Genomic DNA, 15,225 nt, shown 5'->3' with positions numbered 1-15,225 from the left:
AAAGCCTTCCTTGACCTTTGTTGTTTTAGGCCACTCCACACTGATGCATGGTAGTTAGCTGAAAACTTGTTTTTCAGAAAACTTGTTTTTCAGCTTCACAGAGTAACTTATTTTACTCTGATACTTTTACCACTACATACTTTTATGTAGTGGTAATGTATGTGCAAAGTAGGGGTATTTACATTTATTGAATTAAATATGTGAATTTACATATGTACATGAGATATGTATTTACATTATTGCACTATGGGGGAGTTCTGAGGCAGTTAAATTGTTCATGAGGAAAATGGCATGAGAGAACAGTAAAATCTGTTCTTGTGCCTGGAAATCCTGGTGCTCAGTGCTCTGTAGCGCCGGCCAGATTGATACACTTCAAAGAGGGAGTGGGCAAGTGATTCTACCTGCATGTTTCCTCACTCTGGAGATGTACAGGTTTTGGAGGGTGGGCAGGGGTTTACCAATTTTCCTCTCAGCAGTCCCGACTGTCCATTGTAATTTCCTGCTGTCTGATTTGGTGGCTGAACCAAACCAGACAGTTATAGGTGTACACAGGACAAACTCAATGACTGCCGAGCAGAGCTGTGTCAGCAGCTCCTGTGGCAGGTTGAACATCCTCAGCTGGTGAAGGAAGTACAACCTCTGCTGAGCCTTCTTCACCATGGAGTGAAGTGGGTGTACCACTTAAGGACCTGAGAGATGGTAGAGCCCAGGAACCTGAATAGCTCCACTGCTGCCACAGTGCTGTTCAGGATCAGGGTTCTGAACCAGCATTGTACGTTTTTCCTGAAGATTAACACCTGACCTAAAACCCCAAACCTAAAACTAACCATGATTTTAATAGAAGAATAATTTTTGTGTACCACAGAAGAAATAAATGTTGGGTTTGGAACGAGATGAGGGAAGTGTTTTACAGATTATCTAACATTTTGTATTGCAAAAAAATATATGGAATGAGTTAGCAAATTTGTTCACAGATGATTCCTTTCTTAAAATAATGTGTTTCATAGGAGGCTAGCTAAAATTTGATGTCTGTTTTGTATCAATTTGAAATTGTGTTTGTTGATTGGCTGGCCTCTATGTGAATACTTGTTGTACTTTTTCGTACAAGCCAAGACATTCAATATCTTAAAATTTGTCATTTCATATTATTTATCACGAGTTGTCATGACTATATAACTATGTTGGATGGCCTCAAATCTAACAGACATGAACCCAAAGCCACTTTTGATTTCATGGGATCTTAAGTATAAATGTGCTTGTTTTCAGAAATTATCTCAGATTTTAATTCCGTTGTGCACTTCTTGAACAAAGATGTGCTTTTCTGCTCTCCTCATTCCACACCAGAGTCATACCCTCACAAATTTGTCATCCACTACATTGCCAGCCAGCAGGGGAGGTAAAATCACATTTTCTGTGGTTTCCAACACTGACCTGAATACGACTGCTCTCTCCAGTAACAGCTATAGGAGTGCAAAAATAAAGATGTTAGGGCACAAAATGAAAAATAAAACAGGTAAAAATAGACAAACAAGACACATTTGGCAATTTGCATAAGTGCGTAACAGGAGGCAGTGTTATTATGAAATAATAATAATTCCTTACATTAATATAGCACTTTTCTAGTAACTCAAAGCACTTTACACAGTATAAGAGGAATCTCCTCAACCATCATCAGTGTGGAGAATCCACCTGGATGATGCAATGGCAGCCATAGTGCACCAGAACGCCCACCACACACTGGTGGAGAGGAGAGTGAGTGACGTAGCCAATTTAGGGATAGAAATGGTAAACATTGGACAGTGAGATGGAAGCTCTGCCAGCCTTGGTGGTGTTCGTTCCCTTAGTCTGCCACTTTATCCTACCCTGATGCCCCCATCCTCATGTCTGGTCCAGATCCATTTGGTAGATTCTAGCCTCCCCCTGAACCACATCCATTACACCTTAAATTGCTTTCATTAGTTCTGCCATGTACTTTGTTCCTATAGACTGCTGTGTGGAAGGATCTATGGATTACCAAATGAAGTTGGCTTTATTATGGTTATGGTGTTCACAGGAGGTGATGGATCCTTTAGATACCGCTATCTTTCCTGCAAATAACTCATCTCACAGGGTCAGAGGAATGTGAAGCTAGAGGCCTGGTACAAGGTATACAGCCACTGGATTCATTTAATCTTTTTCCCTTTTACTGTTAGGTGATCATTCATACAGCTTATTATTATAAATTTATACATTACACACATGCCTGTTGGTATATAAACTTTATCATCACCTATCTGTATTGGGTTGTGTATTATATATCAAAGGACATTATTGTACTGGACAGGAGATCATAGGCCTACTTTTTATGGCTTCATTATTCCATTCCAGCACCCCCACTCACAATTATATTAATAATTGTGGATTCTACACAATAGAGCTCTACCTGTACATATGTACAGTCTTTGTGACATAGGGAAAAAAATATATGTGGGATGTCCACAACAATAAATGATGCTACCTCATATCCTGCAATGTAAATTACAACAGTAAAGGACTATTCCAGGTTCAATAAAAGTTAAGCTCAATCGACAGCATTTGTGGCATATTGTTGATTACCACTCCATTTCTTTAAAAAAAAAGAAGCAGCAAAAATCAAAGACAATGTGGCCAATTTTTGTAGGTTTTACATTTTTAAATACAGAAATATGATGCTTTTTAAAGAAAAGGATGGCAGGCCAAAACATTTTTTTTTTTTGTGGTAATCAATACTATGCCACAAATGCTGTTGATTGAGCTGAACTTGTATTTAACCCAGAATATTCCTTTAAAGTAAGAAAATAACACCACCAGGTGACCTGAATGGACTGGAGAAGTTTGCTGTTTTATAGATGGTTATTATGGTTTGAGATATATAGGAGCCTATGCTCTCATTGCAGCAAAACTTGCACTGAGGGAACAGCAGAACATCTTGTCTATGAGTGGCTCCTGGTATATGATAGGCTATGAATTACATTACATCTCTAAAATGGGCCCCAGAGCTGAAGTAGCACTACATCTTAAATTTCAGGACAAGAGTGGGACGAGAAAAGCGAGAGGAAGGGCGAGCTAGCTCGAGAGAAAAAATAAATCAGATTCAATCTTCAAGCGCCTTACAAATGTTTGCGTCAGTTTTCTTGTTTAAAAGAGAAGCCACTGAGAGAGAAGCTCTAAGAGAGAAACAGAGAGTGGAGAAGTAATGTCCTCCCCCCTCCCCCCATTCTCCCTCCAAACTGTAGTGAAAAGATTAAATTGTTTACGAGCTTGGAGCCAGGCTGGCTAGAGAGGATGAGCCAAGAGCAACAGAGATAGACATTCTAATTCGTGGCTGTACTTAGTGCCCCGGCCCCTCTGAGCAACCACTAATTCTTTTATCTAGCTTCAACACTCCAGGCTGTAGCCACATTTGTAAAAAAAAAAAAAACTTAAGTGAAAGAGGCAAAAATGACTGTTTTATGTGGCGAACAACTGATAAAAAAAATCTCTACTTGAATTCTTGATTTCTTCGTCTTCCCTTTTTCCTCCCCTTCGTTCTTTTTACTTCCCCCTCATCTCGCACCAAGGCAGACCGACTGTAGTCTTTAACCCTTTATCTAGACTGAGCAGAAAGACATTTACTCCATCCCCACACTGAGGTTTCTCTGCTGGTGTTTGAGTGCTTTTGCGTGTGTTTTTGTACTGTATGTGTGTGTTTGACAGGGTTTAGTTGAGGAGTGAAGCAGTTGAGATTGGTGCAAGTTGATTGGGGGGTGTTGGGAGGGTGGGGGGCATGAAAATACAGCATGGAGAAGAATAACTGTTATCTGCGAGGCAGAAGAGGACGAGGCGAGATAAGAAACTGCAGCTGCTGGGAGAAAATCAGGCGTGCAAGAAGCCGTGTTTCAAGGGGGCCCGGTTGTAAATTCACTGGATATTCAGTGTAAACCTGCCCTGCTTGTCTGTCACATAGGGTTCAGGGTTTTTCTTTCTCTCTCGTGTGCTCTCTTTCTCTCCTCTTTGCTCTACCCTCTCCCCTTCCCTTTTTTCCTGAGGTCTGCTCCTCCGATAGAGGTAATGTGCAGGGCTCCACTGTATAGAAAGCTCATCAGCGCCGTTTGCCTCTTGGGTGTTATCGGCCAGTAAGGTAACTGTGCGCTTATAGACTGCATGCAGATAATAGTGGCAGAATAAAGAAGATAAAGGGAGACCTCTTCTCATTAACAGATATCTCAGGCACTGCAGACACTGCCAGTATTGAGTGCTTAGTATGCTGAGCATGAATAAAAAAAAGATGATGAATAAAAAAGGAGGAGAACTGAAATGAATGAGGGAGAGGAGAGGTTGTTGTAGAAGGTAGGAGGGAATGCAGTCATGGTCACTTTGAGTATAGAGGATGAGATGCGTGGAATATGAGACCTGGACACACAGAGATGCAAACACACTCTCATATGCAAGCTTAATAAAACAGAACAGCTTATGTTTACAAGGCTTACTGAGGAGACAGCAAAATATCAGGACTCAACAGAAAGTATTTTTTTCTTTGGCCCCATGCATCAAACCAGAATTTTACTTGCCTCACCAACATTTTCACGTGCCCTGACACACATATGATAAATAGGTATTTTAGTAACATATTTGATATGTATCAGAAAACAAAAAAATATTTTGAATGAATGAATAAGATGCAGTGATGATGCAACATGATGGCCGTTCTGCCAAATGGCCCAAAACACTGTCACAATTCATCCTGATTATTGAGCTCTGTATATGGCCATTTTCTGCAGGCAGGCTTCCCATCATCCTCTATAGGACAGACTCCAGCATAAGATTAGAAATTTATGAGCCTTATTATGCATATTCTTGTTTGGTTGTGTTGGCTGTTTAATATCTGCATCTCTGAGAGTGATTAAGGTCACAAAAGTGTCATCTGTTATTGCATCACATTCTCCAGCAGCAGCATTAACCTCTTTCATTCTTTCTTTCTTTCTTTGTTTCTTTCTTTGTTTCTTTCTTTTCTTTTCTTTCTTTCTTTCTTTCTTTCTTTCTTTCTTTCTTTCTTTCGTTCTTTTTGTGTGCCTTAGAATTAAGATATGACCTAAGATATGAAACACCTTTTATAACCATATTAATTGTTTACAGAAGTCTATGTCATGTTAGTGTATTGTAGAAGTAAAGTGTTTCATTTATTATGCAAGGGGACCTGGGTTTAAACAAAACCAAACCAAACAAAGTCGGTAGCACTTTAGATTAGGGATCAGAAATTATACAGTAATTCATGAATAATAATTACATTTGTAAGTGAATAGTTATTGATTTGTTTAGCATTATAAAGTATTTATTAAGCCTTTATTGACTGATTTCTTATTCTTGCTTAATAGCAATAAAACATGTACTGTTTCAATAGCTAGTATGATGCAAAATACATCCTTTTATATGTTCTCAGTACTCTGTGAATGTGTGGTTTATAAGTATGAAATACATGTAATGACTTTAGTATTTCAACAAAGCAGGGAAGGTTATGGTTAGATATAGGGGTAGGGGTTGGTGTAAGGTGTTTGTGGGACTCTAAATAAACACAATAAACATGCATGGCATCTAAAACTATTTGCACTTAGTGCAAACATGATGATTTTTGTGTGTACACTAAGCATCAAAAGTCTCTGCCTTCAATATTTGTTTTATACTTCTAAGTTGCACATTCACATAGCGTAATGAGAACCTATAAATGCTGTATTTTGCACCTTTCTAGCTATTTTTTGTTTTGACCTATTAAGTTAAATGTTAGGAAAAACAAATGTAATGAGGCTATTAGGCAAGGGTCAGAAATCATAGAACAAAGGCCTAATAAATACCTTATAATTCCAAACAAGTCTGTAACTATTCCTTTACAAGTCAAATTATTAGTCATGAATTACTGTCTAATTTCTAATCTCTAAAATAAAATTTTACCATAAAAGGAAACAAAGCAATGCAAAGCAAAGAGCAAAACTAAAGAGAGAAAGAGAGAGAGAGAGAGAGAGAGAGAGAGAGAGAGAGAGAGAGAGAGAGAGAGAGAGAGAGAGAGAGAGAGAAATCCCGAAAAAACAAAAAGAAGAGCAAAACAAAACAAGCACAATTTCAACTGAACTGAACAATCAGTAGTCATCATGCATTTGCATTGTATGGGAAATAGCAGCTTTTATATTTGGATAACAACTCTATTTGTGTTCCATGGGAAAAAGTTTCAGTATACCAGTTTTGAGCATCATTAGAGTGGGTAAATAAGTACATAACGTTCAATATAAAGTAACTGCTTTTTGGAAGATGTGGGTCATTTCTGTGACTGCATTTTAGACAAACACTTTGTTTTTACCTACAATTATCATGCAAATATGCATTGTCATCCTTCATACGCGTCATATTGGTTTTTACTACCTTAACCACTGGAAAAATTTACATTATAGGTACAGTTTATGTTTGGAGACTGTAAATATTATATGATGTCATTGCAGGATAACATCTGTCCGCACTCAAATCAAAAGGGCTTTATAAGTTTCCATAGTGTAGCATTGCACCTGAGGCCATTTTGCCTCGAATATTGGTGGCATAGGGGAGCAGTTTAAGTCTTGTGGAGCTATTCTGTACAGCACAAACACACACATGCGCAATCATATTTGACAGTGCTGGTGGATTAGAGCCATTTCTGAAATGCATGGAGCTGTCTTTTCTTTTGCAGCCTTTCAACAGCTACACCAGAGTGAAAAAAGGACCTTGAAAGGAGCAAAACAAAACTATGCATATGTCTCCCCTTCCCACAGAAGCCACTGCACAGTAACAATTAAGAAAGAAAATGATCAAATTGGACAGCAGAAGTATGCATTATCTTAGAGCCAGTGCATGTGTGCTCATGTGTACGGTATGTGCGTTTGTCTTGAGCTCTAAGGATGACCATTAAGCTGTAAATAATGCAGAAGCACCCCCCCAGTCTGCCAGTAACACCAGACAATCCTGTGCTTCTCAGGCAGACATGTTCCTGATAAACCGTTGCTCTCTCGCAGGCTTCACAATAGGGCCCGGATTCATTTGCATGACACAATTGGCTTGCCTTGCTGATGTGTTTCGGCTAGACAAGTGTAGCATTACGAAGAACAAGTTACCATGGGGAAGGTTAATGCAGACAATAAGGGAAGCAGATAATGGGAATTGGGTTCCTGTTTTTCAAACCTCTTATCTGGGAGCCAAGCAAAATCGGTCTGCTTTGAATACAGGCGACCACTTTAAAAGGCCAGTCCTCCTCACCTGCCTGCCATGTTCGCTCTAGCATTAGGCATTATAATTTATTCACTCCAAGGTATTTACATATCCACACATGGATCTATTGTAGGGTACATGCACAATGTGTTATGTTGTTGGAGGATATGTGTCATGAGCACAGTTATTGTGTTTTTTATTTTTGTTTTATTTGGGAGTATCTATATATCTTGTTCTGTATCACAAGTGCACATCAGCTCTTTCATAATAATTTTCTAGTTCTAGTGTTTTAATTTACTGCGGCATGAGTAAATGTGTGTACCTGTCTGTGGAAGTGTGTGTGTCCATTCTCTGTGTGAGAATATCACTTTTGTTAAGGGTGGTCTCCAAAAGGCCTGCCCCTCTGTTCGCACATGCCCGGATCCACTTAGCAGGTAAAGGCTCAGTTACCATCCTTCAGCAGACCCATAACAAGGCAACAAAAGGACCTAGTTGTTATTGTAATATTTAAACTCCTAGGAGAGGGGCAGATTGTGTGTGTGTGTGTGTGTGTGTGTGTGTGTGTGTGTGTGTGTGTGTGGGGAGGGGGGCAGGCTGGCAAAGAGGTTGTTAAAGGAATAGTTCACATCAAAATTCAAATTTACTGATAATTTACTCACCATCAGGCCATCCAAGCTGTATAGACCTTCTTTCTTCATCAGAACATGATTTAAGATTTTTGTGTCCCAGGTTTTTAGCTTCATCCAATTCAAATTAATGGACAACAGATTTTGAAAGTCCAAAAATCACTTTACTCACTCCAAGGGTGAGTAAATTATCAGCAAATTACAATTTTTGGATGAACTTTTCCTTTAAGAGCCAGGTGCCTTGCACAGTGAATTAAGTTTGAACCCTGGGTGTCAGTGTTTTACAGAGAGAAAGACTCAACTATCTCAACTATCCCTACCTCAACTATGCTAAGCTTGGCTCCGCTTCCCTGCACTGAAAAAAGTCTAACATTGCTGTTGTTCGTTTAATGTGTATTTTCTCGTTGAAATAGCTTAAAATTATTATTTTTTTCATTTAAAGTAAACATTTTAGTTTATATGTATGGTTGAATCCATTTTTTTACATGGATACAATATAAATTGGCAGCGGGACATTAAACTGAATTTATTCATTGGATCAAAGCGTTTTTATTAGATTAAGCATGATTTTTCACATGCGCATTGTTGAGTTGGAGATCCCGCTCTCTGACCTGACCTGTTTAAATAAAGCATTAAAAAAAAAACGTCCGTCACAGTTGAACTGTCTGAGAAGAACACGCACACAATCTGTCGAGCGGCGGCCGTGACGGTACACTTCAACAGACCAGAAGAAGACACAGAAGAACTACGAGCAACATTGATACTGGTAAGGTAAAAACAATACACTTTGTATACCATTAACGTTTTTTTTTCTTCCAAGTAATGTATACCTGGCTGGCCTTGACTCTGGCCGTAATTTAAGCACTCACGCTTGATAGCATGTAAATTATATGACGCTAACGTTAGCTAACTGGATAATAAATGCATTGACTTTAGATAAAGTTACCTCGTGCAAGTTAGTTAACGTTACAGCTAATGTTATGTTCGTGAATTCAAATGCATTTGTTCTGCTGGGTGTTTTTAATAGTTAACAGTGGCGCGAAGAGCCTAGAAAATGTTTTTTGCCGACATTAATGTACCGTAAAACTTCAAATAATAGCCCGGGCTTTTATTTTCCCAAATCGTCGAACTGCACCGGCTTGTATTTGAGACAGGCGTCTATATGAGACCGGCCTTTATAATTTAGTCTTGAGATGTTGTTCATTGAGATGTTCCTAGAGTCTCTCTAAATGCTCCACGTGAAACTGCGGTCTTCCGACCTTTTACTATCGTGACAATTGATTTTGATTAATATGCGCGAGGGATAGAGAGCAATACAGCACGTGTTGTTTGAAGACGTTTACAGTTGAACATTTTTAGACCTAACTGTTGATTCACTTATGAGTATTTGTTTTTGTTGTTGGCAATAATTTAGTAAGGTTGTGCTGGTGATTCCATTTTGTGTTCACCATCTTCTTCAAACTTCTAAACTTATTTCTGTATGCTCTACTTTTTAGATCAATGCCGAGTTCATGCGTATCACAACAGTTCCATTGGAGACAAAGTTCTTGGCGCAGTTGGACAAGCACTCCACCAAACTGTTGGAGGTCATCAGGAGCAAGGGAGGAGTTGGGAAAGAGAAGATTACCAGGACCTTGCAGATTTCAGATGAGGTATCTATGAATAAGTTGTGTATCAGTAGGATCCATGGCTGAATATATATATATATATATATATATATATATATATATATATATATATATATATTTTTTTTTTTGTAAATGTTTAATTTGAATTCATTGTAACTGTTCATACTCAGACTGTGGATATCACCATCAGAAGAGAATGCATCCTCAAATCTCTGATGATCTACCTCGGCTGAACCTGTTGAGCACCTTATCAAAAAATACCAGGTAAGGGCATCTCTCTCACTTGCTCACACAGTTAACACCTACCGACTAACATGGTCATAGTCTAGGTTTTCCTAGCCATATTTAATAAATAGGGGTGTGACGAGAAACTAAGCTCACAAGACGAGATTTTAACACCATTTATAAGAAATAAAACGGAGAAGAACAGCACAGTCTTCACTCACTTCCACTTCCGTTCATAACATGACAAGACTTTCACCACTGCTCATTTTATAAAGGCCGCTGCAAGAAAACGTGTCTTTGTTTACATTGTACAATGTGCTGTTGGATTGCATTTTATTTTGCAATTTTGTCTGCCATCGGGCATGATTGCAGTGCGCTCTGCTAGCTAACATCGGCAGTCAAACTAACATTAATGATCCAATGTCTTTTTGATAATCTAGCTAGCTATACGTTTTTCTTGCGGTAGCGTTTCTACAATAAGCCGTGCTAAAATTTACTATAATCCGTTCAAGGAATTGATAAGCAGACAGATTAGCTAGTTAGTTAAGTTGTCTACTTCCACTTTATAAACAACTAACGTTAACGCTAGTGCGGGGTAAGCATGGGGTTAAGAGGATGAGGGGTGTGGCGATGACATCAGCGATGCACACATGCGAATTCAGACTAAAAATAATTCTCCAGCTTTATTTTTTATTTACAAAATCAACCTAATAATTTTAGGATGCTACGTTCTTTTCAAATAGAGCAGTTGAATTCCTGTTCCTGTATTTTTTCATATCGCAATATATATCGCAGAATAGAAAAGTATTGTAATGCCAGTTTTTTCCAATATCGTGCATCCCTAGAGAAAACACTTCCGATCAGGCAGAAATCTCACCACAAATCCAAACGCATTTTAACTTCAGCACCTCTGATAAACTGCAGCTCACAGTCTCAAACAGAGCTAGGTAGCTTTGATCTAAAAACTGGACAGCGTACGCTGGTGTTGCATCAGCTGGGCGGAGTTGATTCACTCTGCGAGTGCACGTTATCAGTTATACATTTGTTTTATTTACTGTGTGAGAATTTAATGTCACGTGACTCCATGTGAAAAAATGTGAATTGCGTTAATCTCATGAGACAGCTTCTAACCAGACGAGAAATCTTGTCACTTTTAATCTAGTCACACCCCTTGTAATAAACATTTGATTTGTTTGATTTGCGCCTATTCAAGTTTGGAGTGTATAAGAGCTTGGCACATTATGATCTAACATGAAATCGGGAGATTTCTGAAACTATAACGTACTTATTTTCTTTTTTTTCTTAATGCAGGAAAATGAGGTTGAAGAACTGGAGCAGACAACCATGGCAATCTTTATCACTGAGAAAGAGGATCCTCTCCATCCACCCAAAGACATTAAAATTGTCATCGAAGGAACAGAGGTCCTGAACAAGTTGCCCTCGGTTGCAACAGCTTTTGCCATGGTCTTTGGGCTTATATACACACTGAACCTAAAGTATCCGAAAAGGCTGCAGTTCACCTTTGAATTTGTGCAAAAGGTACTAATGGAGCTTGATGGAAAAAAGATGACCCCAAAAGTCTCTAGACTGACCACCCAGCTGTACAGCACAGAGTAGGCAGAGCTGAATTGCACAGACTTGATTTTATTTTCCATCTGTGGTTACATTTTTTAAATGTGGCTACCCAAGTTCGATGGCTACCAGCCTCAAAGGCCGAAGTAGGCTGTGTTCTGAAATGTTTAGAAATGACGTTCAAGACTTTGGATCCTTTTGTAAGATGTTGCACTTACAAGGCTGCATTATCACTGCAGCATTTACAAATGTGGCTGCACTAGTTCGATGGCTACCAGCCTCAAAGGCCGAAGTAGGCCAAGTGTTATGGACAACTGGAGAGACTGATTGCAGTGTTTTCAGCGTATGCACAGATTTGTACGAAAGAGTTCAGACTTTGGGCTGTGGGCTCAAGAGTTTTGTTTGAGCTATTACATATAAATTAGTTGTATTTAAATGTAGATCATACAGCTCTGTATCAGAAACTCTCAGTGTCTTAGGAGTTCCACTGTTCACTGTCTTAGGAGCAGTTCCAGGATTTGTCTCTGGTGTTCAGCTGAAAGAGACTGTTCATCATCATATACATTTGAAACGGGTATACAATACTGTCATAACATTTAATTGTATTTTAGGATGTTTTATGGTGAAATGTGTTATGTCAGGACAAAACTTCCTACTAATGTGATGTCATCAAGTGATGATTTGAATTATGTAATAATTCAAGCCCACTTTGTGGGCTCAAAGTATTTTTGTGTGAAGCAGACTGTTACCCTTCAATATATTTGAAACAGATGACCAATGTTGTCAGTTTATTGAACAATAAATATAAATGTGTTCTAAAGGAAAGTGTTCTGAGTAGTCAATGATCAAAATGTACTAAAAGCATTTTTTTTTATTATACATTTCAAATAATGACAACTGTTATTTTTTGATTTGAGACAACCTAAAATTATTAATTTACTCGGACCTTTAAATATTAGTTTGATTTAACTTAAAATAATTAGTTTGTTCCAACCTAAAATAATTAATTTGATCAACCTTTAAAAAGTGGTTGCATGGATTTAAACTTTTCAGGTTAAACTAAATTAAATGATTTACTTTGAGTCAATGTCAAATATTTCGTGTGATTGATTACTTCAATTTTTTTAAGTTGATCCAAGGTTTTTATTTTTTCAGTGTGTCAAGTTCGCCTCAACACACAATATCATGACATTTAAGCTATTAATTAATTAGAGGCCTGCATGATTCTCTTTTCTTATTTAGCTCTTGTATGTAAATAAATAAAGCAAGGAAATATACACATAATGTCTGGCTGGCTCTCTGTCTGGCTGTCTAGCTCTATGTCTGTCTGTCTGTCTGGCTGTCTAGCTCTCTGTGCATGCTTTCAGTTGTGTTATCCATTTTCAAATTCCATTTCTGACATAGACATCGTAGATTTTAGACTGTTTTACCTCAAACTTGAAAATAGCTCTTGTTATTTAAGAGTGAGAACTGCTCATTTAAGCAATGTTTTGCATCATTTTATTGGCCTGTACAGTCAGAAAAATATGACCTGGACATTTCCTCATGAGATTCACCCACCGAGTGATACAGACTACCAGAATTGACTAAATATTCCAAACGTACTGTGGCAAGGTTGAAATAGTGTAGCGCTTTAGAATTAACACTGAAGTCAATAATGATAAATAGATATTGTTACACTGCAAGGCTGTAACCACATATTTAGGATTGGGGGTAGTTGTTTAAGACTGAACCATTGAAAAGCCCACATTTGTTGACCACTAATCTGAAAATTAGAGGGTGACAAATCCCCCAGTGGCAGTCACCTATAATCTCCTTTGCAAATAGAATACTATCCTGATTGGCATGAGGTTGGAAAATATGATTTCTTTAAAGTTCAGCAGTAACCTTTTCAAATGAAATTATTATTATTGTTTAAATTGTCTAGCACTAGTGGCACTGAATTCTATGACCCATAAACATTTCAGATCTTTGTATATGCATGCACGTGAGTGGGTGTGTTTTTGTGTGTCTGAAGGAATGGATTACTAAAAATAGAAAGGGATATATTTCCTCCAGGAGATGACACCCCATTTGGTTTCATTTTGTAGATGTTTGTCCATGCCAGATTACATGGTTTTCCCTCCCCACAGGGCTGCTCTGTCATCCTCTTACCTCCCCACTTTCTAATAATGTACCACCTATTATTCCCTAATGGATCAAGGACAAAAACAGTGACCTACTAAAGACCAGGCAGAGAATTCACCTGTGATTTATCTATTTACTTTCACACTCCCTGCCATAGTCAGGGGCACAAATCATCTGTTTCTCTCCTATTGTGGTCTATTCTGTCCAGCTCTACTTTTTCAATGCTAAAACTATGGCTGAGCTGGTTCACATGAGCCTTGTGTGCTTCATGAAAGGAACAGCTTCACAGAATTGTTTGCAATTTAGATATTGTGATTATTCACATTCGTTGTTTGGAACACAGACTATAGTTCAGGGTTCTTCAACCTTTAAGGACCCTCTGATGGACAGAGATATGTTATATATTGTATATCAATGAAATATTGCATATTAAGCCTATATATATATATATATATATATATATATATATATATATATATATATATATATATATACACTCACCTAAAGGATTATTAGGAACACCTGTTCAATTTCTCATTAATGCAATTATCTAATCAACCAATCACATGGCAGTTGCTTCAATGCATTTAGGGGTGTGGTCCTGGTCAAGACAATCTCCTGAACTCCAAACTGAATGTCAGAATGGGAAAGAAAGGTGATTTAAGCAATTTTGAGCATGGCATGGTTGTTGGTGCCAGACGGGCCGGTCTGAGTATTTCACAATCTGCTCAGTTAATGGGATTTTCACGCACAACCATTTCTAGGGTTTACAAAGAATGGTGTGAAAAGGGAAAAACATCCAGTATGTGGCAGTCCTGTGGGCGAAAATGCCTTGTTGATGCTAGAGGTCAGAGGAGAATGGGCCGACTGATTCAAGCTGATAGAAGAGCAACTTTGCCTGAAATAACCACTCGTTACAACCGAGGTAACAAAGCATTTGTGAAGACACAACACGCACAACCTTGAGGCGGATGGGCTACAACAGCAGAAGACCCCACCGGGTACCACTCATCTCCACTACAAATAGGAAAACGAGGCTACAATTTGCAAGAGCTCACCAAAATTGGACAGTTGAAGACTGGAAAAATGTTGCCTGGTCTGATGAGTCTCGATTTCTGTTGAGACATTCAGATGGTAGAGTCAGAATTTGGCGTAAACAGAATGAGAACATGGATCCATCATGCCTTGTTACCACTGTGCAGGCTGGTGGTGGTGGTGGTGTAATGGTGTGGGGATGTTTTCTTGGCACACTTTAGGCCCCTTAGTGCCAAATGGGCATCGTTTAAATGCCACGGCCTACCTGAGCATTGTTTCTGACCATGTCCATCCCTTTATGGCCACCATGTACCCATCCTCTGATGGCTACTTCCAGCAGGATAATGCACCATGTCACAAAGCTCGAATCATTTCAAATTGGTTTCTTGAACATGACAATGAGTTCACTGTACTAAAATGGCCCCCACAGTCACCAGATCTCAACCCAATAGAGCATCTTTGGGATGTGGTGGAACGGGAGCTTCGTGCCCTGGATGTGCATCCCACAAATCTCCATCAACTGCAAGATGCTATCCTATCAATATGGGCCAACATTTCTAAAGAATGCTTTTAGCACCTTGTTGAATCAATGCCACGTAGAATTAAGGCAGTTCTGAAGGCGAAAGGGGGTCAAACACAGTATTAGTATGGTGTTCCTAATAATCCTTTAGGTGAGTGTATATATAATAGAACATGCAAATAGTACTGTATTAATGTATTGAAAGGGATAGTTCACCCACAAATGAAACTTTTCTCATCATTTGCTCATCCTCATGTCATCCCAGATG

At 38.6% G+C, this 15,225-nt stretch overlaps 1 long non-coding RNA gene across 1 annotated transcript; it reads left to right on the top strand.

Moving 5' to 3' along the window:
- The first annotated feature begins 8,518 nt into the window (after window positions 1–8,518).
- On the top strand, window positions 8,519–11,922 carry LOC127631944 (uncharacterized). Its single transcript, XR_007969025.1, has 4 exons — window positions 8,519–8,616; window positions 9,347–9,502; window positions 9,649–9,742; window positions 11,015–11,922. It is a non-coding gene; the product is annotated as an uncharacterized LOC127631944 (long non-coding RNA).
- The last annotated feature ends 3,303 nt before the right edge of the window (window positions 11,923–15,225 follow it).

Source organism: Xyrauchen texanus, chromosome 38 (assembly GCF_025860055.1).
Source record: "Xyrauchen texanus isolate HMW12.3.18 chromosome 38, RBS_HiC_50CHRs, whole genome shotgun sequence".
Taxonomy (NCBI): domain Eukaryota; kingdom Metazoa; phylum Chordata; class Actinopteri; order Cypriniformes; family Catostomidae; genus Xyrauchen; species Xyrauchen texanus.
This window is presented reverse-complemented; position numbering and strand designations above follow the sequence as displayed.